This window comes from Dasypus novemcinctus, chromosome 10, assembly GCF_030445035.2.
Source record: "Dasypus novemcinctus isolate mDasNov1 chromosome 10, mDasNov1.1.hap2, whole genome shotgun sequence".
NCBI classification, from domain to species: Eukaryota; Metazoa; Chordata; class Mammalia; order Cingulata; family Dasypodidae; genus Dasypus; species Dasypus novemcinctus.
The window spans coordinates 64,279,834-64,307,768 of NC_080682.1; the positions used below are offsets into that span (position 1 = coordinate 64,279,834).

At 34.8% G+C, this 27,935-nt stretch overlaps 1 protein-coding gene across 3 annotated transcripts in view; it reads right to left on the minus strand.

Annotated features, from left to right (window-relative positions):
* The window catches only part of METTL15 (methyltransferase 15, mitochondrial 12S rRNA N4-cytidine), a 257,669-nt gene that overhangs the window by 142,938 nt on the left and 86,796 nt on the right, over window positions 1-27,935 (minus strand). The window lies entirely within an intron of this gene.

Below are 27,935 nucleotides of genomic sequence, written 5' to 3' on the forward strand. Positions count from 1 at the left end.
GTGGCACAGAAGCAGCAGGACTTTGGCCCTAGTGTGTTAAAATGAAAGACATCTCCAGGAAATCAAGCTTAATATGAGGTAAATAAGAAGATGCAGGGCTTCTGCATGAGGGAAAGGAGAACAAGGCACTAAGATTGACGACTCCTCTGCACAGGATTGGGGACTCAAAATCAAAATGAAAGTAACTGGAAGACAAGAAAAATTAGGATCTGATGAGGGGGAAGATTCATAACTACATCCCCCAACTTTGCCTACATCAGTACACAGTAGTATATATTTAGTGTTGACATGAAATAAGGATCTCAGCCCCTTGGGGTAACTATGTTGAAGATGACAATGCTCACTTGTCCATAAGAATCCAGAAATAGTCTTCAAAATATATAACTCATTAACATAGAAAAACATAAAATAATCACAGGATTAATCAACAGTTATGTGCTTACTCAGCCCAAGACATCCAAGAATCATTTAATAGCTCAAAGAGTCATTTAATATTAATGTATTCCTAATAATAAATATTGCTTCCTTAATGAACAGAACTCATCCAGAATATTAATAATAATGATCTGTAAATGATTATATTATTTAATTTGATAACACCATGTTTTTATTTGCTGATTAGTCTACTTTGCATTTGAAATGAGAAAATGAACTTTCCTTACTTTAGGCTGACTCTTTTTAATCCAATACAACTAAATGACATTATATCCCAATGATCTTCTAAATATTATAGAAATGATTAAGTTTTACTTACTTTCTCCATGATGAGTCATACTTCTATAGTTGAACTATAGCTGCAAATCAGTTTTGGGCAGAGTACAAATGCAAAACTTCAAAGCTCAGAGGGACATAACAGACTATTTATTCCACCCCCTCAATTTATTTATGAAGAGACCAATACCCAGAGAGATTAGCTGGCTGCTAGTTAAGGGCAAAGATAATACTAAATTCCAGATCTTGTGTTCTTTCCACTTCATCTCATAATACTCCCTCATTGGAATTATATAATCACACTGAAATAAAAACGATCCTTGAAAAGGTATTCTGTTTCTTAATCTAAGGATACACATGGGAACTTTGTACCTTAAGCTGCCAACACAATTAAAAATAATCGCTGTTCTACCATTCTAATCTGTTTGTCTTTATGAGGATAAATTTGCTGAATTAAATCTCAAAGACAATTATGTTGTAGGTCACATGGTAAAATTTCTGTCCATAATCCGTAATAGCTATTGGTCTACACAGTTTACACAGTTTCAAAGTGATCTTTAAATGAAGAAAAAAAAAATTAAAAGTTAGAATTGTAGACTCATGGATAAAGGAACTCAGAAATAATCCAAATTTAATTCCTTTATTGTTCCATCTTTCTAGAACATATTTTGACCTATACTATTCTATCTCTCAAATTTGATATACTTTAAGACTCGAGTTAGACTCTTCCCTGAAGCTGGAAACTGATAGAAATCAAGGGATTTGCTCAAGATCATCCTGCATACTGCATGGACTAGATAAATAAATGATTTATTATATTTTGCAACCCAACAATTCAAATCATTGAAATTTTCACATTGGAACAATTCTATTAAAATTGACATAAAAATGTTTTTAGCCATGAATGATATGAGGGCAGATTTTCCAATTTCATTTTCCTAATGGTGATTAGTCATTCCCAATCTGTGCAAGATTTTTAATAGTAAGCTTTCATCTGAATTTGGAAACAATATGGCCTTACTTCACTTTAAAATTTCTTCCTATGAATATTTTATTTTTTGGCAATTACTAATTTTGAATTTTTAGAATTAAAGTGCTTTTGAAAATATTTTAGTTAAACTTCACTTATTTGTAACTTGTTTCCTTTGAAATACTGAAATGCCTCAGACATTTAATTAAATTTTTAGATTTCTAAAAAATGCATGGAATTAATAATATGTATATTTGCTGAGCATTAAGTATGGATAAAGCATAGGGGATTATGATGATTTGAATCTGTATGGGCCCCAGAAAAGTATGTTCTTGTAGTTATTACATTTTTGTGGGTGTGGACCTATTGTAAATAGGATCTTTTGGCAAGTAGGATCCTAACTTGAGATGTGACCTACCTCATTCAGGGTGGGTATTAATCCTCTTACTGGAGTCCTTTATAAATGGAAGGGTATATAAAAACACAGGAAAAAAAGTCTCAAGAGACAGAAGTAGTCCTGGAGGCTGGAATCAGTTATGCAAGGGCATGGAAAGATGCCCCTAACAGATGAGGCCCGGGGAGCAGCTTGAAGCTAAAAGAGACAGGCCTGGAAGCCAGGGGAGAGATGAGTGGGCCACAATTATTCCCAGTCATGTGCTTGGTCACCCACAGCTGAGCTCCAAGAGAAAGAATCTTTAGATGACACTCCCATATGCCTGATGGCCCTCAGCTACAATTCAGTGAGACAGCATCTCTGATGATGCTTTGATTTGGACATTTTCACAGCCTTGGAACTTTAATCTTTAGCCTTAATAAATTCTCATTATAAAAGCCAGTCCATTTCTGATATATTGCCCTGGCAACCTATAGCAAACTAAAATAGGGGTAATACAAACATATCAAGTTATAGGCCTTCTAATCTCATGAAGGAATTTAGCCATGCACACAAACAACTACATTACTAGTAGAAAGAAATAAGCAATATAAGAAAAGCATACATAAAGTTCTACAGGGAGTGAAAAATTGGAAATTTATTCCAATTGGTAGAAAGATAGACTAGAGGTAGTCTAAGGGAGGTTACAATTCAGCTGGGCCTTGAAGGCTGGGCAGAGCTCAGACTTTACCCTTTCTTTTCTCTCTGCCCTGTTCTCCAAATCCAATTAGTATGTATAGTTGTCAAACAGGCCAAAGTTGCCTCAACTTTCTCTCCCTTTTCCTTTGTTCCATTTCTTCATATTTTATTCTCTAATAATTATTAGACACTAATATGACCATGGCACTATTCTAAGAGCTGGAAATGCTTTAGCTTTATATATGTGCCAGATATGTGTTGCAACATGATCCCTGTCTTCTTCCTGGTAGCCCTGTGAGATAGTCAAATTAGGAGATAAAGCTGAAAAGGTGGTATGAAGTAGAAATGTGGCAATTCTTAAAGGTCAGGGTAAGTAATTTGTATTATATTTGCGAGATCACAAACAGCTTTCAGAATTTTTTAAAATTATGAATAAAATTATCTGCCAATAGTATGGAAGATGGATAATAGGATGTAAAAAGACAGTGGTAAACTAGAGTCTTCTACTATTGTAGAGCACCCAGGTAAGAGAAAACAACAGCCTTAACTGGTAAGAAAACCGAAGAGAAGTAACAATATAATGCACTTATTAATGCTTATTTTAGATTAAGGAGATTGCTAAACATTTTATCTGCATTATTCATTCCTTTTATACATAGGTATAAATATACATATATATATATACACACACATATACATATACAAACACAATTTCAGTTAATTTAATGTAATTCATAAAACCACACTCTGAGATGAGTTACTGTTCTTATCACTGTCTTACAGAAAAGAAAACAAAGGTTTAGAAAGGACTGGGTAAATTTTCTAAGGCATAGTTAATGAATAGTGGATACAGATTGCAAAAACAATTTTCTCCTGAAACTAATTTTAATCACTCCATTTTTCTTAAAGAGGTAGAATAGTCTAATTAGATATGGTCAGTGGAAAAGTGAGATGAATCAAAAATGACCCCATGTGTGCCATCTGGATAACTAGAGAATAACAGACACCCATTTATTAAGCAATCATTATGTGCCAACACTCACTATGCTACACACTTTAAGAACTGGAAATAATTTAATTCTTATAATAGATTTTTAAGGTAGACACAATAATCCCATTTTAAGACAAGTATATTGGGACCATTTACTTAAGAAAACATGAGATGATCATACAATTAGAGAGGCAAAAATAAGGAAAACATTTCTTTTCCTGCCTTCCACCCCACCTCCTACCTCCCAATTAGTGTTAAAAAGGCAAAACAACTTCTTATGCCAGAAAAGACTAAATGTATGAGTAAAGGAGATACAGGTATCTTGATAGGGAGTTCGAAGAGATTAAAGAATTTTATGTACAGGTAGAATAATCCCTTTGTAGTAAACCTATAACTGTGAAGAGAGGGTCATTTTCTGGGTAGAGATTTTGAAGAGAATTAAAAAAATAAATCAATAAATGAAATAGGGCCAATTATAATAGCATTGATCCATCCATAGTTGTATGAAAAATTTGGTTTCTGATCATGCTTAAAGAACATTAAGTTCTAATTATATATTTAAAAGTTCATTCTAATAAAAAAACACTGACATGTGAAAAAAGAAACTAAGATAAATTACTTGCAAGATATATCTAAATTATATTATGCAGCCTTTGGGAATACTGTAGGCCCAAAGAGAGTGTACCTTGCACATATTTACTAAAGGCAACAGAAGGGTGGCCCCTTCGATGTTTTTAATGTAGGAAATGGTAAGAAAGATGAGCTAGTCCGACAAAGATTATTTGCATATCTGACTAAAATAGAAAAATAAATCACTAGAAAGAGTTATCTGCTTTGTAATGTTACCAACCTATAAAACTGCTAGGAAAAGCTATTCTACTATTGTATGCTGAATCACTCCAGACAATCACAGACAACTTTCAGGATTTACCTATGTTTTATCTAATCTGTTGATAAGCAGACATCAATCACATCAATGCATTTACTGTAACATTTTGCAAAACCATCTCTCCTACCAAAACCCTTGATTTATTATTGTCTTGTCAAGCTCTACCGAGTATCTGTCTGCTAAGTACTTATTTTGCTTTATCTGTATCTATTAAATGGCCTTATGTAAAGGGGGAAAATCTTAAAACAATATAAAAGTTATAACACAAACGAAACAATCAATACACTGAAATAAATTTATCTTTTCCCATTTTATCATGAGTATTAGTGTTACTATGATGACTCATTCTGCAAATATTGCATCTTGTAACTTAAGTTCACAAAAGAAATCTTCACTTGTCTTACACAACTCGTTTTTTCTCTTCTCTTTTTTAAAGTATGCTCTTCAATTATATAAAATTAAATAACTGGAATATCCATCCTACTTTGTGATGAGTAGCTTTAACTCTTATTTGTAACTCAAAATCAATTTCAATAATAAGTTCCAGGTATATACAGTGGACCTGCCACTAGATCTGCTTGCAGGTACAATTGAATTAACACAAATAGGTAAAAATAATATGGCATGGGTGATCTAATAAGCTTCATTTCACAGAGGTCTCTAGCACAGACAATGTCAGTTTTTCAACACATTTTAAAATAAGAAAAACAGCTTTTATTTACATTAATCAAGAAGTTCACATAACTTATTCTGGACAAATTTTTCTATGCCTATTTATGACTACGGAGAATAACAGGTATTTCTAGGAAATATTCCTAGGAAATATTAAATATGTAGAATGTAACATTTGAAAAAATAAGTTAATGCAATATTGAGCTCTTTTATCAATGTGTTTGGCAAGTACTATTTTTTTAGCAGATTGTTTTATTTTTTATTTTCTTATTTTTTAAAGATTTATTTTATTTTTTTCTCTCCCCTTCCCCCCCACCTGCCCCAGTTGTCTGTTCTCTGTGTCCATTTTTCTTTTTGTCCGCTTCTGTTGTTGTTAGCAGCATGGGAATCTGTGTCTCTTTTTGTTGCGTCATCTTGCTGCGTCAACTTCTCCATGTGTGCGGTGCCATTCCTGGACAGGCTGCACTTTTTTCATGCTGGGTGGCTGTCCTTGTGCATGGGTCTCCCCTACGCGGGAGACACCCCTGCGTGGCACGGCACTCCTTGAGCACATCAGCACTGCACGTGGGCCAGCTCCACACGGGTCAAGGAGGCCCAGGGTTTGAACCGCGGACCTTCCATGTGGTAGATGGACGCCCTAACCACTGGGCCAAGTCCGCTTCCCAGCAGATTGTTTTATTGATGGCAGTTTCCACATGGTTCTAATATTAAATTCTTATCATGAATATTAAAACAAAAGCAATGACAGTGAGATTTTCTATAACATGACCTCCAATTAACATTAATTTTGTACAAATCAAAATAGGCCAATACACATTAGTGCTGGTTTCCAGTCCTGAGTGTGTGTGCACATACATGCATGCATGCGTACCAGGATGGGCCAGTAGGAACTTCCATATTTCTTTGACTTGGTTAAACAAATGACTCAAGGTTAGACAAGTTTCAGACCCAAATAGGGCATAACACCACCAGAAAATCCTTGTGTGGAACAGATGTTTGGAAGTAAAATTTAAGGCATGAGGAGTTTTTTAAGTTAGTAAGGGGAAAATAAACAAGAAAGAGCCTGTAAAATAATTCAAAATAAAGAGAAACGTCAGGTTCAACAAAATACATGAATACTTTTATAGCAAAATGATTTTGTTATTATCAAGTATTATATGAATTGAAAAACAAGGTATAAATGAGGCAGTGAAATATAAAGGAGTCAAATAACCTGTTTTTTTCCAGAGTCCATTTTTAATAACCATAAAAGTTACTTAACTTCTCTGAAACTCAATTTCCTCATGTCCATATTACCAACCTACTGGGATATGCAAACAAGACAATCAACATGAAGGAAATTTAAAAACAATATAGTGCTATATAAATATTATTAATAAAATACATTTTAATTAAGAAAACAATTGCCCCCAAAAGGCCTAAAATCTACAATAATAAATTCAAGCGTACTTTATCACACAAAAGAAGATGTTTCATGGTTTCTCAACTTGAAGAAACACTAACAGGTACTAATACTAACCATCAGCAAATGGGAATCTGTTGGTCTACAACTGCAAGCAGGAGTCCCGTCCACCAGGCATATGGAATCAAAGCCTCCTCTCAATTAGAGGTGGAGTGGGTATCACCATCCCAGAACCCTCAGGATTGGGGAATAAAATATGGACTACAGTGGATTTACTGGTATTCTAATATAGACTTATTATGATTCTAGCAATGGAAGAAATTATATCATTGATGTGGAGAGAGTGGCCACTGGAGGTGCTCAAGTCAGGGAGAGGGACAAAGAGGTGCAATACAGGGGCATTTTCAGGACTTGGAATTGTCCTGAGTGACATTGCAATGACAGATACGGGTCATTATATATACGGCCATAACCTACAGAATTGAGAGTGTAAATTACAATGTAAACTATAATCCATGATTAGTTACAATGTCCCAAAACGTGTTCATCAATTGCAATGAATGTAGCACACTAATGAAAGAAGTTGTTAATGTGGGGAAAAGTGGGAGGTGTGGGGAGTGGGGCATATGGGAATCTCATATTTTTTTAATGGAACACTTTTTGTAATGTAAGTATCTTTTAAAAATAAATAAGAAATATATTTTAAAAAAAGAAATCTCTTAATAATACCACATTTCCAGAGGAAGAAAATCTTCAGAGTTTTAACTTCAATAAAATTCACCAGTGATCCAACTTTGGTTTTAAAACTAAAAAATGCTCCTGAATTAACTTTTCATTAAAATTGAAAAACAAAACAATTTACAAAATGATCTTTTAAAATACTTAATCTTTAAAAATATATTTAAAAATGCAAACATTGTTACTTTTCTTTCTCGGACATTAATACTTTTAAAGATTATATTGCATTCTAAAATCTTATCACAGTAATAATCTTTTGACACTATGCAGGGACAATGAACAGTGGGGCCAATTTTACTACATTCATACTCTGACATGTTACTAGGTACAAAGAATCAGAAACCTCGATTTTTTACTGCCTAGTGTATTAGTCAGCCAAAGGGGTGCTGATGCAAAATATCAGAAATTGGTTAGTTTTTATAAAGGGTATTTATTTGGGGCAGGAGCTTACAGTTACCAGGCCATAAAGCATAAGTTACTTCCCTCACCAAAGTCTATTTCCACGTATTGGAGCAAGATGGCTGCCAATATCTGTAAGGGTTCAAGCTTCCTGGGTTCCTCTGGGCTCAGCTTCTCTGTTTTCTCAACAAAGTCAGCTGTAGACTATGAGCCTCTCTAGATTTTGCCTCTCTCCACAAGGTCAGCTGTAGACCATCAGCTGGGGTTTCTGCCGTGTCTAAGGAGCCGTCTTTATTCCTCTCTGTTCTCCTGGCTCAGGGTTCCTCTCTTCCTGGGGCCTGCTTCCCTTTCTCTGTGAGTTTACTTCCCAGGGCTCCAGCTTAAGGCTTCAGCATCAAACTCCAACATCAAAAAACCCCCAACTCTGTCCTTTGCCGTGCCTTTTATCTGTGAGTCTCCATCTACCAAAGGGACTCAACACCCTAATGACATGGCCCAACCAAAAGCCCTAATCATAACTTAATCATGCCTAGAGACCATATTACAACATAATCCAGTATCTATTTTTGGAATTCATAATGATATCAAACTGCTACACCCAGGAAGACTGACACTACTTTCAAAGTGGTCAGTTGTCTCAAAAGAAGTTAAACTCATACTAAAACCAAGCTTTTCCCAAATCACACTTTAGTAAGTATGGAGCCAAGATATGAACCTTAGCCTTTGTGATTGAGGTTCCATGAGCTTCCTGCTAGATTACCATGCCACTTATAATGCATTTTAACTGACAGCCAGGATTATGCATCTAATCTAACAGTAATCTTTAAAAATATCTCCTTGTGTAAGCCTCATCATAGTCATATCAAGGGATGCAATTTTAGGGAACTTTTAAAACAAACAGTATTATCTATATGTCTGAAAAAAATGAGTAGGCCAAAATAGAAATTCCAATGGTATGCACATACTAGTTGATAAATATTTGTTAAGTACAGATGAAAAATAGATGGCTTACTTAAAGAGGCTGAGAGGAAGTCTAGAAAATCCTGAAAGAAAAAAAGTATCTTTTAGGAAGAACTGTTTAAGTAAACTTAGATTGGTATTAAATGAAGATCTTGTTTAATTAGTATAGTATTATCAAAATTCATTGAAAATGACAGCCAGAGAATAATCTAGGGACTGAATAACACAATGAACCCAGAGATGGGTGTGAATTGTGGTTAATAGTACAACCTGCCCGAGTTAATGTAAGTATCTCAGAGTTAAAGATAACTTAATGACAGGTGTCAGCATTATGGCAGGGGCCATTTGGGCTTTCTAAAGAGTAAGTGTAACATACAAACCAATGTATTTTCTAAATATTATGGCTACATTATGATAGAATACAAAGAGAAAGAACCTCTTAAAAGAAACCAAAATAACTATACACTGTGATAAATCTAGCAAAAGGAAGTAAGACTTTGTAATAAACATGCTTTCTTCCAGTTTTCAAGTGATTTTTCTCTATCAAATTTAAAAAGACTAATATTTTCAATACATCCTAAATTAAATCATCTTAAATCATGCTTTTTGAATTTAAGAAGGAAACAGTATTAAACTGGCAAGAAAGTTCATTTTTCTCATCAATTGCTTCAACCCTCCATACTTCATTCCAAATTCTAGATATATGGTGTAGCAGTTTGATATAATTGATGAATTCCAAAAAGAAATATTGGATTATGTTTGTAGTCTGATCTGTACCTGGGCATAATTGAGTTATCATTAGGGCATAGAGTCCCCACGCAGTCCCCACCGCTTGGTGGGTGGAGACTCACAGATAAAAGGCATGGCAAAGGACAGATTTGGAGATTTTCATGTGAGGATTTCTGATGTTAGAGTTTGATGCTGAAGACCCAGGAAGTCAGCACCCAGAGGAAAGAGAAGCCAGCACCAGGAAGGAAGGAACCTTGAACCCAGAGAAAAGCAAACCCAGGGAAGCATACTTGGCCCAGTGGTTAGGGCATCCGTCTACTACATGGGAGGTCTGCAGTTCAAACCCCTGGCTTCCTTGACCCGTGTGGAGATGGCCCATGCAAAGTGCTGATGCACACAAAGAGTGCCCTGCCATGCAGGGGTACCCCGTGTAGGGGGACCCCATGTGCAAGGAGCATGCCCTGTAAGGAAAGCCACCCAGCACAAAAGGAAGTTCAGCCTGCCCCTGCCCAGGAATGGCGCCGCACACATGGAGAGCTGACACAGCAAGATGACGCAACAAAAAAAAAGAGACACAAGATTCCCATGCCGCTGACAACAACAGAAGTGGACAAAAGAAGAACACAGAGCAAATGGACACAGAGAATAGACAACTGGGGCAGGGGAAGGGGGAGAGGAAGGGGAGAGAAATAAATAAAAAATAAATCTTAAAAAAAACAAAAAAAAGAAAAGCAAGCCCCAGGAACATAGGAACCGAGGAAGCCTGAACCCTCACAGACATCAGCAGCCATCTTGCTCCAAATGGACTTTAATGAGGGAAGTAACTTATGCTTTATGGCCTGGTATCTGTAAGCTCCTACCCCAAATAAATACCCTTTATAATGCCCAGCAGATTTCTGGTATTTTACATCAGGACCCCTTTGGCTGACTCATACATATGGATATATTTTTTTCTGAATGACTTAAAAGTAAATAAAAGGTAAATGAGTTAATTAGGGAATTTTTTTTCTCTTTATTTTTTAAAATGTTACATTCAAAAAATATAAGAGATCCCCATATATCCCCCACCTCCCTCACCCCACTCCTTACACATCAACAACCTCTTATCATCATGGGACATTCACTGCATTTGGTGAATGAATTTTAGACCATTGCTGCACCACATGGATAATGGTTTGCATTGTAGTTTACACTCTCCCCCGGTTCACCCAGTAGGCCATGGCAGGACATACAGTGTCCAGCATCTGTCCCCGCAGTACCACCCAGAACAACTCCAAGTCCTGAAAATGCCCCCACATCATATCTCTTCCTCCCTCTCCCTACCCTCAGCAGCTACCATATCCACTTTCTCCACATCACTGCTACAATTTCTTCCATTACTAATCATAATAGTTTCATAGTAGAATATCAGTAAGTCCTCTCTAATCCATACTCTATTCCTCCATCCTGTGGACCCTGGGATGGTGATGTCCACTCCACCTCCATATCGAGAAGGGTCTTAGATTCTTCATGGATGATGGATGCAATTCTCCTGCTTGCAGCTGTAGGCACTCTTGGCTCCCTGGTGTGGTGGCTGGCCTTCTTCACTGTTAGCTGGCGGGGTAAGTCCGATAAACAGAGGGTAGGTGTTGCAAGTCTGCTGAGGCTCAGGGCCTGGCTGTCACAGATTCAGGTCTCCTGAGTATACTCCAACCCCAGTGCCAACAATAAGGGAAATTTAATGCTAGCTAAATCAGTTTAAAAAACTTGTAAGAAAATATTACTAAGGGCAAATATTTAATGATTTTTACCAAGATCATGAGTGACATTTTTTTCACAATGCATTAGCTTGTTACTATATATTTTTATCCTTTAATCCAAATTTGTTTAGGGAAATATTGTTTTTTGTTTGTTTTAAATTTCTACACATTGGATAATTTTTATTGTGATATTTATTCATTGTATGGCCTAGTACTAAGATAGTGTCATTTCATTTTTTAGGTTACTAAGGCTTTCTTTATGATAATGATGTTAATTTTAACAGATGTTCCATGGACATCTCAAAAGATTGAGTATTAACTATTTACGGGGTATACAACTTGGGGACTACTTAGTCTACCATATTGTTTAAACTTCTGAGGCCTTATTTATCCACTAAATATGTCATGCGCTAAAATATAGTAATTTCACACTCCAATTACATTTCTATAATGTTTTGTTTGCATTTCTAAAAGGTTCTGTACTTTCTGCAGTAATATGTTATTTGATCACTACAGTAATAAAAATATTACTTTAAAATTATTATTCTAATCTGACTTTGTCCAACATTTCATTCATATCTTTTTCATTAAAAAATCTTTCTCTCATTTTTCTTTATCAAAAGAGATATATTCATTTTAGAAAAGATGTCTTTTCCTTCTGTGAAGTTTTATCTATCTACATATTTTGTCATGGGTGGTCATAGTAATAATAATGTCTTGATAGACTCATATTGTCAGTGAAGGAGAAGGTAAAATTCAAAAGGGGGCACTAGGAAGTTAAAGGAGAGGAGAAAATGTCCAAACATTTGTTTTAGAGAATGGGAAAAGGAGTTGGGAAAAAAAAAAACATATGAAAGATAGTAAATGGGTACTGAGAACAACCTTCATTCAACATTGCAAATGAATAAGCCTGGCTGAGGAAAATAATTTAGATAGGAAAAATGTTTGAAACAATACATTAGGAATAGGTGATATAGAGGCCTTAAATGTCAAACCAGAGAGGCTGAACTTTAAATTATAGCTAATAAATCTTTCGCAGTCCTGTGTTAAAGAGTGACATGAATTAAAAGAGAATGACACAATGAAACATAGAAACTTGAGCATGGGATATATATACATTTAGAGCAATTTCTTTCATTGGATTTCTTCTCATAGCCACCCTGAAGATAAAGACAATCTTTTCAGAACATAAAAACAACTCTCTGGGGTGTCAATCAGTTGAAATCGTAGTTCTAACAGTGTGTAATCGATTATAGGATAGAGGTGAGGGTAGACATCAATTTAACTATCTGTCTTAAAGAATCTGGAGTCACAGAAAGAAAAGCTTCAAAGTTCAGTATGAGAGGCACAGTGTTGCATGCTTCTAGGATAGAATATGAATTATCATATTCTGTCAAACTATCATTTATGTCTTTGTAATACAAACTATCAAGCACTATGTGATGTAGTAGTTTTAATAGAAGATACCACAAGATAGAAAAAAAAATAGTCTTGGGATTGAATTACGAATCCTGCGAAAACATATACAGAATAAACACAGAAGAAAGTCTAATTGTGGAGGTAAAACATAATACCTCAAATAATGTGAAATGAACTCGTTAATCATTATGAAAAAGACTCTAAATATATAACATTAAGCATATCAAATCAAGGTCAGGAATATTCTAATGGAAAATTAAAAAAATACCCAGTTGAAGAAAATTCCTTTCACTCTTGTCAGATGGAGAAAATTAGGTAGAAACAACCAGGGCTCTCTATTAGTTAAGGTATATTACTGTCAGAGCACAATGCAGCACTATTTTTTATTACCTTTCACAATGTGCTTAAAAATAAATTATTTTTGCCTTTTCAGAACTTATCTAATTTCAGACATGTAATTGTTGTTAACCTCCTAAAACACTTCTGTGACAAAAGAACTCTGCCATAATACATCATCACTTGTTTGTTTATATATGGAACTCATAGACACTAGATTACTACCCATAAAACCTGAAATACAATACATATTTATGTTATATACTATTTTTATAAAAATACTTTTATGTTGTAAGAGATTACTACTAACTGCTTTTCTGAAAGAAAAAAAGGTTAGAGAAAGATACAGCCCTTGAAAGGTACATTTCTTTAAGTTCATACAAATGAACTCTATTAAGAACTAAAAAAAAACTCAAATCTTCTTATTTCTTCAACCTCTATTCCAGATTTTCTCTAACTGTTCCAAATTTTAGTTACTATTGAATTATCAATAATATCTAACAAAGAACAAAATATAAAGGAAAAAGAAAAATGCAATTTAAATTACACTAACACCCAAGCCAGACAAAGACATTGTAAAAGAAAATAATCACAAACCTCATCAATTTACAGAGTAAATATTTGCTTTAAAATTTCAGACAAAAAATTTTAAGTACAAACAAGTACTGTCACCAATATTAAAATTCTAGAGCTAAATGCAGAAGCACCCATACAAGTTTAGTTCTAGAAACAATTTATAATTTTAGGGATAACTGTAAAATATAAACCTTACTGTGATAATCATATGAAAGCAGCATTAATTTCCTTCTGGGAGATATAAAGTATCTCTTTATAGTCAAACAAAGTTATTAACAGAGTCAGTATTATAACCTCAATATATAATATAATGTAAATGAAACCTAGGATAACTCTCATTAGTGCCAGTCTACATCTATTACTTTGAACAAGTTGCAACTAAAGCAAATGAATTAAGTATAGCAAATATTGCCTTATTCCATTTTACAAATGTTTTTTAAAAAGTTATCTTACTTTTGTTGATGTTTCCATTTGTGTAAGTACATATTATAGTTCCACCTAATGTAAACATGTCTCTCTTTCTGTCATGATCATTGATCCAGGTTTTGATACACATTTAATTCAACATGAATATTTCATCTAAAAACATCATACTAGCTCTTTATATAAAAATATGGCTACATGACTTCAGGCAAGTCATTTAACATCTCTAGGACTTAATTTTCTTAACAAAAAGGAGATTGAACAAACTCAAATATTCTGTGATTCTAAAATAAACAAGATCTAAACATATATATTAACTAAGAGAAATCTGATTTGCATTCTTAAGAGTGTTAGGTGGACCTGAAATAACTATTATAACTTAAAATCATGTCAAGTAAACTGGAAATTTAAATCCCAAAGAGTTGGTAATGAAAAGATTGATAAATATTTGAAAAGATTCTTCCTACGATTTTAGAAAATAACAGTTGAACTTTATTATCAGTAATGAAAACACACATTCCTTTTGTTATTGTTAGCCACAGGAAAAAAACAGATTCATGTGTGGAAGGGATTTTATCTATGTTCTAGGATAAATGCAAAAAGAGGCAGTCTATTTCTCTTCTCTAAATAAACTGTTAAAGACATAGGTAAGAGAAGAAATACATGACTTTAAAGGGAATTAGAAGCCAGAGGTTTCTCTTTATGAGAAATAATCTGAAAATCATCAGTAGGAAACGGCTTTAAATCAACTTTTGAATAACTATTGACCAAGAAAAAATTAAAGCAGTCTATAAAGTATAATCAACATTCAAGAGCAGATCAATAGCATTAACTCAAAATACAGAGCACCATAGTAGGCAACAGCAGGATCCCTGAAAAGAGAAATTATAAATCAACAGCAGTGAAAATATATATGAATCTATTTCAAAGAACTTTGTAGTGATTGCTTCATAACTAAGTGCTGTTGCAATGAAAACCAGCTGACTCTGGTCAATTTGGGAGTCTTTCCTTTTATTGAAATTTCCTTTACACTGTTGTTTGAACAAATCAAAAAATACTCTTTTATGACATTCTAGTGATATTTCATAAAATGTGAGGTATACTGTATTGGCTAATCACTACAGGGAGTCATCAAATGGAAATGATTCTCTCATGAAAGTTTACCTCTATAACTGTTCAGTAATTGTACACTTCAACTCAAGGAGTACTGATAGAGTCAAGAGGTTTTCAAACTGAATTTAAACTGATCTCTCCCCATTTATATTACTCATTCCATGGTTAATTGAGACTTTAACAAATCAATCCATACTTCCTTGCATTTGTCACAACAGGAACTCAAGGAATAGATATAAGGAGTTTATAAATAAAAGTACAGAAGAAAAATTAGAGCTTTAGGAAAAATATTTGGATGCATTCCATGGTTTCTGTCTTTACAAAAAACATTTGATGCTGACTTCAGATGTAATCTTATATTTATCAATTATATTCTGTATGCTTGTTTCTTTTTGGGAAATGAAAGATGAAAACACACAAGATAGAATGCTATTAAATCAAGCACATAAAATCTCACTTTGTTTTTCAAGTTATTATTGACTTTATAGCAATTTTTACATCCCCAAATGTCAAAATAGTATGTTAAAGAAATGAATGAAACCAGGAACTATGAATCAACATTTAAAAACTGAATATTTCTTGTGGGCTTCTCAGGGAAATGAAAATTTAGTAATATACTGACAGGCACACTATTTCAGTTTATAATATCACCAATATGCTATGCTTATTGCAAGTTCAAATGTGTTCTAGGAAATAAAACAACAATGAAATAAGCCATGTGCCTAAATTATACATTGAGCAGATTCTGGTAAATGATATTTCATAAATGTAAACACTAAAAAGAAGCTAAGATGAATGGGTTCCTAAGGAAAAAGTTTATATGCTTTATACTTTTATATGAACAATGGCAGTTTCTTTTATGAAATAAGCATTATTTTATACCAATAGGAATTAGTGATGACATCTCTCAGTGTAAAAAGAGAAGGTAGGGGAGCATGAGTAGCTCAGTGGTTGAGCACCTGCTTCCCATGTATGAAGTCTAGGGCTCAGTCCCCAGTGTCACCTTAAAAAAGAGAGAGAGAGAGAGAGAGAAGGCAAGAAAGAATTGGCACCTATAATTATATCATTTATATTGACTTTGGGAAAATACCATAATAAACATGTTCTAAATGACATTGTAAAAGGTATGGCTTGGTGAAAAGAATATATGGAGACAGTAAGGTTCTGAAATTAGGCAACTGACTGCAAACTTAGGTGTGTGCTAATGTCAGTTTTACCACTGATAAAGTGTTTCACTTTCTGAAGGGTATTCCATATCTTGCTGTCTCTTATATATTTCTCTTTTTTTAAAAGAAGCCTTAGATTAAATAAATGTTACATCAAAAACAGAGGGGAGGGGAGCAGATGTAGCTTAAGGAATTGAGTGCCTGTTTCCCATGTACAAGGTTCGATTCCCAGTACGTTCTAAAAACAAAAATGAAGCAAACGATAAAACCAATTCTCATTAAAGAACAAATGAATCTCAGTGGTTGAGTGTGCTTCCTACATGCAAAGTCCTGTGTTCAGTACCCATTACTTCTTTTAAAAAAAGAAAAAAATAGGGGATTCCCTTACATCCCATCCCTTTCCCCTCCCCCACTTTCCCCAGTAACAACCTCTTTCATTAGTATGGTACATTCGTTACCTGTGTTCAGTACCCATTACTTCTTTTAAAAAAAGAAAAAAAATAGGGGATTCCCTTACATCCCATCCCTTTCCCCTCCCCCACTTTCCCCAGTAACAACCTCTTTCATTAGTATGGTACATTCGTTATTTGTTACAATTGATTAACACATATGGAAGCACTGCTACTAACATGGACTATAGTTTTCACTATAGATTACACTTTACCCTGCACAAAAATGCCCCCATTTTACACCTATTTTTCCCTCTCCCTCCCCTCGGAACCTCTGGTGATCATGCATTTATATTAATGATATAAGTTCTTCCACTGCTAAAATAATAATGTCTACTATAGTCCATAGTTGCATTTCCCCCCTTATGTCTTACGTTTGCTCAATCTTACGTTTCCACAATCTTGAGGATCTTGGGATGGTGATGCCCACTCTGTTTCTGATATAGAAGGGGCTTGGATCCCATGGGGCAGATGGATATTACTATCTTGCCTGCAGTCACAGACACTCTCTGTTTTTTGGGATGGGCATTGTCCATCACCAACCTTTTGTTGGTTGTTCTGTGAGAGTCCAATGTACTGGAGAATATGCGCTGGCTGCAACTCTGCTGAGATTCAGGGTTCAAATGGCATAAGAAAAGACTAAAGATTATGTCTCTGGGACATATATTAAATGGTTAGAGAGCTAATTATAGATTGAAATAAAGGGAGCAGAAGAACCATGTGTAGGAAAATTATAAATGAGTCTAACTCTGTTAATATTGGGGCACATATATTCCAAGTAAGGAACTCAGGGTACTGAGTTCCTGAATTTGTTTGTCCTGCCTAAACTGTATAGATGCTTCTAGAGCCCTAATGAGCTCTGCTGTTTGAGGCACTGTTTACTGTGGCAATCAATGAGATCCTCCTGAGAAATGCATATGCGTAACCAGAGGTATGGCCTCTGGATTCATTTTGAAGTCTCTAAGCCATAAAAACTCATTTGTATTCAATATTTCCCCCTTTTAGTCAAGGTCTTTTCCAAATGCATTGCTGGTTGGCACTGGGAATAATGCCTAGGTGCCTGGGAGGCTCATTCCCAGGAGTCATGTCCCATGCCAGGGGAAGGTAGTATGTTTATATGCTGAGTTAGGCTTAGAGAAAGGCCACATTTGAGCAACAAGGGAGCTTTCAGGAGGTAACTATTAGGAAATACATAACACTAGGCTAAGTTTTATTTTCACAAGAAAAAGTTTTTAAATGCAACCATCAATATCAAGGGTCTGGCATAATGGTCTGTTCTCCTTTGCTAGGCAAAATGGTCTGTCCTCCTTTCATAGGCACTGCCCATGTACTTGGGGGATTATTGCCACTCTATTAAAGAAAGTAGCAGGACTCCCCTGAATGTTAATTTGATATCCTTTTGGTTACTGTGTGGGTCTCCACCACCGAGACAAAGCCCACGACCACTTGAACATATTCATATGCCATAGAATCATGGCATGGACCCCCCTGCACTCCACCTCACACACCCACAAGAGTGATCTTCCCCTGACAAAACTGTAACTCTTCTGTGATACAAAACCTCTGCCAAAACAAAGCCAAAAAATTAAATGAAAATAATAATAAAATAAAATAATAATAATATAAAATACTAAAAAAATAAAAATAAAGTAATTCTATTCAACAATTATTTCTTCTTATAAATGTTATGAACTAGTAAGTTAACATGTGCACATGAGTCAAATTTTAAAATATTTGCTAATGTCATTACATACTCTTATCTATTAAATGAATATTATCTGACTTGATGCTTTTCATTCCTAAAAAATTTTAATAAAAATCCAAATTATTTATAATATATATTATTAAAAATGCCAGAAATAGGTGGAAACAGCTATGTGTCCCAAGGTATTTTACCATTTAAAAATTTAATTGAATAAAATTTTGATATGATACTCATTATATTTTTAAATGCCACCAAAACTAGTGTAACAGAAGGCAATGAAAAGAATATTAGTAAAAGGTGAAAGATTTATACAATCTGAAGAGAAACCAGAGTATACAATAAGGAAGGGTTACCTGTTTAAGGTGCTTAATAGGGGACATGTGCACAGGGGTAGGCTTCTAGGGAGTGTGTGAGTGCTTATCTTGTAATAGTGTGTTATATCATTGGGTGGAGACCCATACAATGAGTGGGAAGGTGTACCGCCATCCTGGGGAGACGTGATATTCTCAAAGGTAGGGAATTGTGTCTTTCGAGAGAATTGGTGGCTCTCAATGGGGGAGGACAATCTAGTGTGTCAATCCATCAGCATTGCTGCAAGTTTCAAGCAGTGTAGTTTGGTTGTCACTGTGGGCCATGAGGGGAGGAGGTGAGAGGAATAGAATAGATAAAAACAGGCTAACTGGGGGTTAATGAAAGTATTCCACATTATTGTGCAATGATGGATATAGGACATGTTAAATTTCACCAAAAATATTTAAAAATCTATAGGCTAAAATGTAAACCATAATGTAAACCATAATATAACAAAAATTTTAGGAAATTATACAGTCTAAAATATAAACCATATGGTAAACCAAAATGGAATCACGTTTCGTAGCTATGTTTCAATATCTGTACATCAGCTGCAGTAAATATAACATGAACATGAAAAAAGATGATTACTGGGCAAGGGGAAAAAGGGTTTGATGTTGGATATATGGGAGTCCCCTATGTTGTATAGGTGACTTTACTGTGATTAAAAACATTTTGAGGATAAAATTAAAAATTAAAAAAAGAAAAGGATGTAGACACTGAGGAAGGAATGAAAGAAACAGCCTTGCCGCTACACATACAGGGCAATACCTATTATAGTGATGAAAGGCAAAACATCAAAAAACAAGCTTTATGATACTTTTCATTTTTTAATACCCCAGTTTGTTTTTAACTTTGTTTATCTAAATTAGTATGTATTCTATTTCTAATCTTTAAACCTCTCATTACTAATTCATTTTCCTACTAATTGAATTTGGCAATATATTAGGCTTCATTTTTGAAGAAGTTTTGGACCACAGAGGGGTTCAACTATGGCAGGGGAGGAACACTGGCATGGGGTGTTATTGATGGGGGGCACATGGTAGGGAGGGGGTTCTTCAGGGCATTTGTATAGGGTATATAAAAATGTTCGGATATTCGTTGGGTATTGTCATGGTAGTTACAGTTACAAATGACAACTGAGGAAGTGCTGAGTTCCTAGCCAGGGGAACTCTGTCACATTCCCCAATGGAATAGCAACAATCCCCCAAGAGCAAGGGCAAAGACCAGTGAAGAAAGATGGTCCAATGATGAGCCCTTGATACTGATGACTATGCTTATGAGCCTGTGTGCCTGAAATTTGAACTAGGCCTAGACTGCAGGGTGCCTAAGAGTTACCTCCTGAGAGACTCCATGTTGTTCAAATGTGGCCACTCTCTAAGCCAAACTCAGTATGTAAATGCATTACCTTCCCCCCAGCATGGGACATGACTCCCAAGGATGAGCCTCTCTGGCACCAAGAGATTACAACCAAGCACTAGATGGTGATGCAATGAGAAAAAGACCTTGAAAAAAAAAGGGGGAAATGGTAAAGACAAATGAGTTCATATGGCTTAGAGTCTTCAAAAAAGAGTCAGGAGGTCATCAGAGGGTTCATGCTTATGTATGTCTCAGCAGGATCCCAGAAACAGCCAAAGTAGATACAACCCCAGTTTCTGAGGGCTATGGAGACAAACAGGTTCTATGGTCATAGCAGATGGCTCTGGAGTTTAGTGCCTTGTCAGTGGTCCCTACTTTGTAATTTGTGTTCCTGAGTGTGATGGAGTTGGACTCAGATGTGACCATTCTACACATGCCTCTTCTGTCACTTTTACTGAACTTGTGGTGGGCACTGGGGATGGTGTATACTCAGGGGACTTGAATCTCTGGACTGGCCATGTGCCAGCTGGGCCCTGAGCCTCAGCGGAGTTGCAACTCCTACTCTTTGGTTCATTGGACTTACCCAGGTCAGCTATCAGGAAGGTGACGATGGTTAACCACCACACCAGGGAATTGAGAGTGCCTACAACTGCAAGCAGGAGAATCGCAATCATCAACTATGTGGGATCTAAGCTCCCTCTTGATGTAGAGGGGGACTGGACATAACCATCCCAGGGTTCACAGGATGAAGGAATAAAATATGGATTAGAGTGCACTTAAACTGGTATTCTACTATACAACTACTGTGACTCTAGCAATGGAAGAAACTGTAGGATTGATGTGGAGACAATGGCCATGGTAGTTGATGAGCACAGGGAGAGGTAAGAAGAAATGTGATGTGGAGGCATTTTTGGGACTTGGAGTTGTCCTAAATGAAAATGCAGAGACAAATGTTGGACATTATATATCCCACTAAATGGACTGGGGAAGAGTGTAAAGTATAATGTAAACTATAATCCATGTGGTGCAGCAGTGCTCCAGAATGTATTCACCAAATGTAATGAATGTGCCATAATAATGAAAAAGGTTGTTCATGTGGGAGGAGTGGGGTGGGGTGTGAGGTATATGGGAACCTCTTATATTTATTTAATGTAATATTTTTTGTGATCTATGTATCTTTTGAAAAAAAAGGCAATTAAATTTTTAAAATTAAAAAAATATATAAAATAAAATAGAGTAAAGTAAAAAGAAAAGAATATTAGCTTTTCTCCCTGACCATGGGACAAGCGTGGTGGAAATCTATAAAGAGTACATGGATTATAGTGAAAAATGTCCAAGAGAACAATGCCTGTATATCTGAAAATTAATATATACTCAAAACTATAATGTTAATATTTTAAGTTTCAGTCCACCATTTTATAAAATCAAAGGAATATTTTTTCCATATACTTGACCAATACTTGTGTGTCATAAGTTAAAAGCTGATATAGATTTTTCTCATTCAGAGTGAATACAGTGAAACTATCCCTCACATAATCAGTTAGGTAATTTGTAGAAGCAGCCAAGCAATTTTAAACAGGAATTAAACTATTAATAACTGTTGTCAACCAGTTGGAAAAGTGTCCACATATATGAAATTAAGTTATGATGCTATCATCTCAAAGATCCTTCCAGATCAGAAGATATACATTTTTCTGTATATGTTATTTGTTTTAATTAAAAATACTTACTACTTTTTAACACTTAAAACAATAAATACCAACGAAAAGTAAAATTGTGACTTTTACCTCCTCCACCATCCTTGCCCAATATAAAGTTAGGGGTGATTCTCCATACCTTGTTCTATAGGTGTGCTAATATAAATACACATATTTAAATATAGATACATAAATAGATGATTTTCCTTACAAAAGTAAAATAAAATATACTATATGTCTGGTGTTGCAACTATGAGGTGAATATGTTTTATTCTCTTAATAATATAAGATGGGCATCTTTTCATGTAAAAAATAATAATAATAGCTAGGATTTATTGGATGCTTCTAAGTGGTGAGTGACTGTCCAAAATGTGTTCCTTTCTAAATCCTCATAAAGATCCTGAATTATATTTCATTAATATTGTTGGCCTCACCTACCAATCCTACATCATCATTTTTAAAAGCTACATGGTGTACCATTGCACAATCTTACCATTCGACTTAAGGATTTCCTGAATGATTAATTCTCAGGCATTCTAAAAATCTCCAGCTATATAACTGAAGATATATATACTCAAAGTTCAGTGGAAAGAACTAGAAAAAGAATAGCAAACTAATTCCAAAATAAGCGGAATGAAAGAAAGAGTAAAGATCAGGGCAGAAATCAGTGAAATTGGAACAAAAAATCGAAAGAGAGAATAAACAAATCCAAAAATTGGTTTTTTGAGATCATCGAAATCAACAAACCCTTAACTAGACTGACAAAGAAAAAAGAGAGAAGACACAAATAAATAAAGTCAGAAAAGAGAGAGGGGGACATTACCACTGACCCTATAGAAATAAGTGAGATAATAAGAGGATACAATGAACAACTGTATGCCAAAAAATAGAAAATGTGGACAAGATGGACAAATTCCTGGAAACACATGAACCACAGTATTAGGGTTCTCTAAGGAAACAGAATCAACAAGGGAGATCTGTAGATAGTAAGAGATTTATCAGAGTCTCTCATGAAGCTGTGGGGATGCACAAGTCCAGGTTCCAAAGGCAGGCTGCAACCAGGAGCTCCGATGAAAGTCCAATGAAGGTTCTTGACGAGTTCTGGGAGATGTTGGCAGTCCAAAGACGAGCTGGGAAATTCTCTCAATGCTGGAATCTCTTCCCTTTTAAGGCATTCAACTGATTGGGTTAAGCACCACTAATCGCTGATGGCAATCTCCCTGATTCATGTAATTATAACCAGCTATCTATGATTTATCATTGCAGCAAAGTCAATGAGACTAAAATCCATAAATGCCCTTGTATTACAGTTGTATTGCTTGACCAAACAACAGGGCACAATTACCTGTCCAATTTGACACAATAGCCTAATCATCACAACTACCTATACTAAGTTTAGAAAAAACAGAAGACCAACAAACCAATCACAAATGAAGAGATTGAAACCGTCATCAAAAAACTCCCAAAGATGAAAAGCCTGGGACCAAGAGGCTATGCAGGTGAATTCTTCAATCATTCAAAGATGAACTAACACTGATCTTGCTCAAGCTCTTCCAAAAAATTCAACTGGAAAGAACACTACCAAGCTCATTCTATGAAGCCAAAATCACCCTAATACCAAAACCAGATAAAGATACTACAAAAAAAGAAAACTACCAATATCTCTAATGAATATAGATGCAAAAATCCTCAACAAAATACTTGCAAATGGAATCAAAACCACATTAAAAGAATTATATACCATAATTAAGTAGGTTTTATCTCAGGTATGCAAGGGTGGTTCAAAACAAGAAAATCAGTTAGTGTAATAAACCACACTAATAAACTGACAAAGAAAAATCACATGATTCTCTCAATCGATGCAGAAAAGGCATTTGACAAAATATAGCACCCTTTCTTGATAAGAACACTTGAAACGATAGGAATAAAGGGAAGTTTTCTTAGTCTAGTAAAATGCATGTATGAAAAACCTACAACTCACATTGTATGCAATGGTGAAAGACTGAAAGTTTTCCCACTGAGATCAGGAACAAGACAGGGATGCCTAGTCACCATTATTATTCAATATTGTACTAGAAGTTCTAGCTAGAGCAATTAGGCTAGACACAGAAATAAAAGGCACCAGAATAGGAAAGCAAGAAGTAAAACTTTCACTATTTGCTGATGACATGATCCTATATAAGAAAATCCTGAAATATCCACAACAAAGTGACTAGAATTAATAAACAAGTTCAGCAAAGTGGCAGGATATAAGGTTGACATGCAAAAATCAAGTGTTTCAATACACTACTGATTGAAATCTGAAGAGGAAATCAGAAAAAAAAAATCCATTTATAATAGCAACTAAAACAATTAAACTTAACCAAAGATATAAAGGACCTATACTCAGAAAACAACAAAACATTGCTAAAAGAAACTGAAGAAAATTTAAATAAATGCAAAGACATTCTTTTCTCATGAATTAGAAGACTAAATATCATTAAGATGTCAATTCCACCAAAACTGATTTACAGATTCAAAGCAATCCCAATAAAAATCCCAACAGCCTTTTTTTGCAGAAATCAAAAAGTCAATAATCAAATTTATTTGGAAAGGTAAGGAATTCTGAATAGCAAAAAAATGTCTTAAAGAATGAAGCTGGAGGATTCTCACTTCCTGACTTTAAAGCATATTACCCAGCTTCAGTGATGAAAACATCATGGTATTGGCATAAGGACAGACAAATTGACCAATGGAATGGAATTGAGAACTCAGAAATGAACCCCAATATCTAAAGTCAAGAAGTTTTTGACAAGGCTGTTAAGCACACCCAGCTGGGCCAGGACAGCCTATTCAACAATGAGAACTGGGTAGCTATATACAAAAGAAAGAGAACGCCTATCTCACACCTTATATAAAAATTAACTCAAAATGGATCAAAGACTTAAATATAAAAACAACAACCATAAAACTCCTAGAAGAAAATGTAGGAAAACATCTTCAAGATCTGGTGGTAGGTGGTAGTTTCTTAAACCTTACACCCGAAGCATGAGTAACAAAAGAAAAAGTAGATAAATGGGACTTTCCTCAAAACTCAATACTTTTGAACCTCAAAGGACTTTGTCAAAAGGGCGCAAAGGCAGCCAACTCAATGGGAGAAAGTATTTGGTAATCACATATCTGATAAGGGTCTAATATCCATGATCTAAAAGATGGTCATACAACTCAACAATAAAAAGACAAGGTATCTGATTAAAAAATGGGCAAAAGACTTGAGAAGACAACTGTTCAAAGAAGAAATACAAATGGTGAAGAAACACATGAAAAAATGTCCAACATAACTAGCAATTGGGAAAATCCACATCAAATCTACAATTAGATATCATTTCATACCTATTAGACCAGCCAATATTTAAAAGTTGGAAAACTGTAAATGTTGGAGAGGATGTGGAGAGATAGGAACGCTTATTCACTGTTGGTGGGAATGTAGAATGGTATAGCCGCTGTGGAGGACTGTTTGGCAGTTCCTAATGAAGTTGAATATAGACCCTACAATACCATAACTAGGTATATACCAAAAGGACCAAGAACAGTGACATGGATAGATACCTGAACACTGATTTTCACAGCAGCATTATTCATGATAGCCAAAAGCTAGAAACAACCAGGTGTCCATCAACTTATGAATGGATAAACAAATTGAGTATACACACGATGGAATATTATGCAGTGGTAAGAAGAAAGGAAGTCGTGAAACATATGACAACATGGATGAACCTGTGGACACCGTGTTGAGTGAAGCAAGTCAGACACAAAAGGAAATATACTGTATGACTGTCCTATTATGAACTAAATATATTAAGTGAAATATACATATATTATGTGAAATATGAATATGGGTAGAATTGTATATATAAAACCATTTTTCCTTGAAGCTGAACAAGTGAAATTTAATACTACAGAATGTTAATATCAGACAAAAAAAAGCCCATTATACTAAGTGAAGACCAGATACAGAGTACTACATATTGTATGATTCCATTTATATAAAATGTAAATATATATCAATACATAAAGATGAAAGATTAGTTGTTATATAGGTCTGAAGAAGGAACATTAAGGAGTGTGGAGTCTTTCCTTTTGAAGTAATGAAATTGTCCTAGAATTTTTAAGAGGATAAATGTACAAAATTGTGATTATATTAAAAACCATTGATTATATACTTTGGATAGAACAGCCAGAAACAGCAGCTATGTACAGTGGGGGAAGCATAGACAGTTTGAAAGGTGAGGAATTTTTTGTTTCTTTGTTTTGTTGTCTATTATTATTAATATTGAAATAAAGAAACATGTTCTAATAATGATTGAAGTGATGAATGCACAACTATGTGATTATAGCAAATTCCATTGACTGTACACCTTGGAGGTGTACATGCTTTATTAATATGTATCCATAAAATTGATTTTAAAAAAAGTTCAGCGGGGATCTATTTACCCAGTCAAAGAGGATCATAGCCAATGTGAAATTTTTCAAACTCACCTACCTTTATTTGGAACACCTTCTAGATTTGTGGATAAAAATAGTTACTTTTATATTTATTAACTGTTGTTTTTAAATTGGTTAAAGGATGTTCAGTTTCATTAAGCTTCTCAATGATAACATTGTTTTTATATTTTTATGAGGTGTCTTTCAAAGTATATTAACACTGTGGTCATGCAATCTGATTATTGGGTTGAAAATAAATGATTGTTAAAGTGCTTTATTTCTAAAAATGTAAACCTAAAGATTAGTCAATATGAGCATGTCTTCACAGGTCCACTATCCTATGCAGGGATTCTCTTGCTTCTAACAAGGACACTATGCACATGGAGTAAATTTACTTAACCACAGCATCTTCTTAAAAAAAAAAAAAAAGCAACCTATATTACTGTGGTGTTGCTGATTATATTGGGTAAAATTTTAAAAGTAAAGACAATTATTAAAGATAAAAAATAAATACACTTTCTTTTTCAAACTTTTACATAGCATTATTATCCAACTAAAATATATGAAACAGAGTTAAATCTCCCTCTACACTATTACCTGTACCATTTTCATTTCTAGTGTAGGTATTTTAAATTATTGTATATAATGAAAAAGAAGGTAATTATGGTTATTTAAAATTAGGTCAAGCAAATCTCATGAAAGAACATGTTTTAATCTCAAAGAATCAATCAGTAAAATTATTTTTACCAGAAAAATAAAATTCTAATTCATAAAATCACCCCAATCGATCAGTAATAACATTGACATAAAGATTAATATGCACATAAAGAAAAAGAATCCTTGAGTACATTAACATTAAGCAATCACTTATTTTCTGATGACTGTAAAATATTTCACAAATATTGATGGTATAACAGAATTTTGTGATATAGTTAGCTATATTTGCTGTTCCTATAAAGTTAACCATCATTCTATCTTCAGCTTCAGTATGGTTTTCAATTCTAACCACTTTTCTGAAACATCTCTTAACAAACTAACCAATGACCTCTAATCTAGGCAAAACTCATTTCTTATCTTTCTTGACTAAAATATTTAACAATTTCATTGGATCATTCATTCCTCCAGTCACTGTCTTCTTGGCAATGGCTTTAAAGATAGCCTTTGGTTTAGCTGCTCCCTCCCCCAGCCCTCTCCCCAGTTCCACAGACCATGGAACCCATCCTCCCCACCACTCCCACATCAAGCTTGTACCACATAACCACAAAAGTACCACTACACTGCTGTCATAGCCCTTCACTGCACAACTACTCACTTGGAAGGGTTACTGGTTTAGGGTGTTGGATAGGGGGCATTTGGGAGAGAGCACCCTTGGGGCTATCTTCTAGAGAATGTGTGAGTGATTATTTTGTCACAGCATATTGTATCAGTGGGAGGAGACCCACATAATGAGCAGGAAGGAGTTGGACTCCCATCCTGGGGAGGCCTGATATTCTCAAATAGGGGAGGATGTCTCTAGAGAGCATGGGCGGTTCCTAATAGGGGAGGACAGACTAGTATGTCAAATCCTCAGTGTTCTTGCAAGTATCTATGAATCTTGTCCTTCAA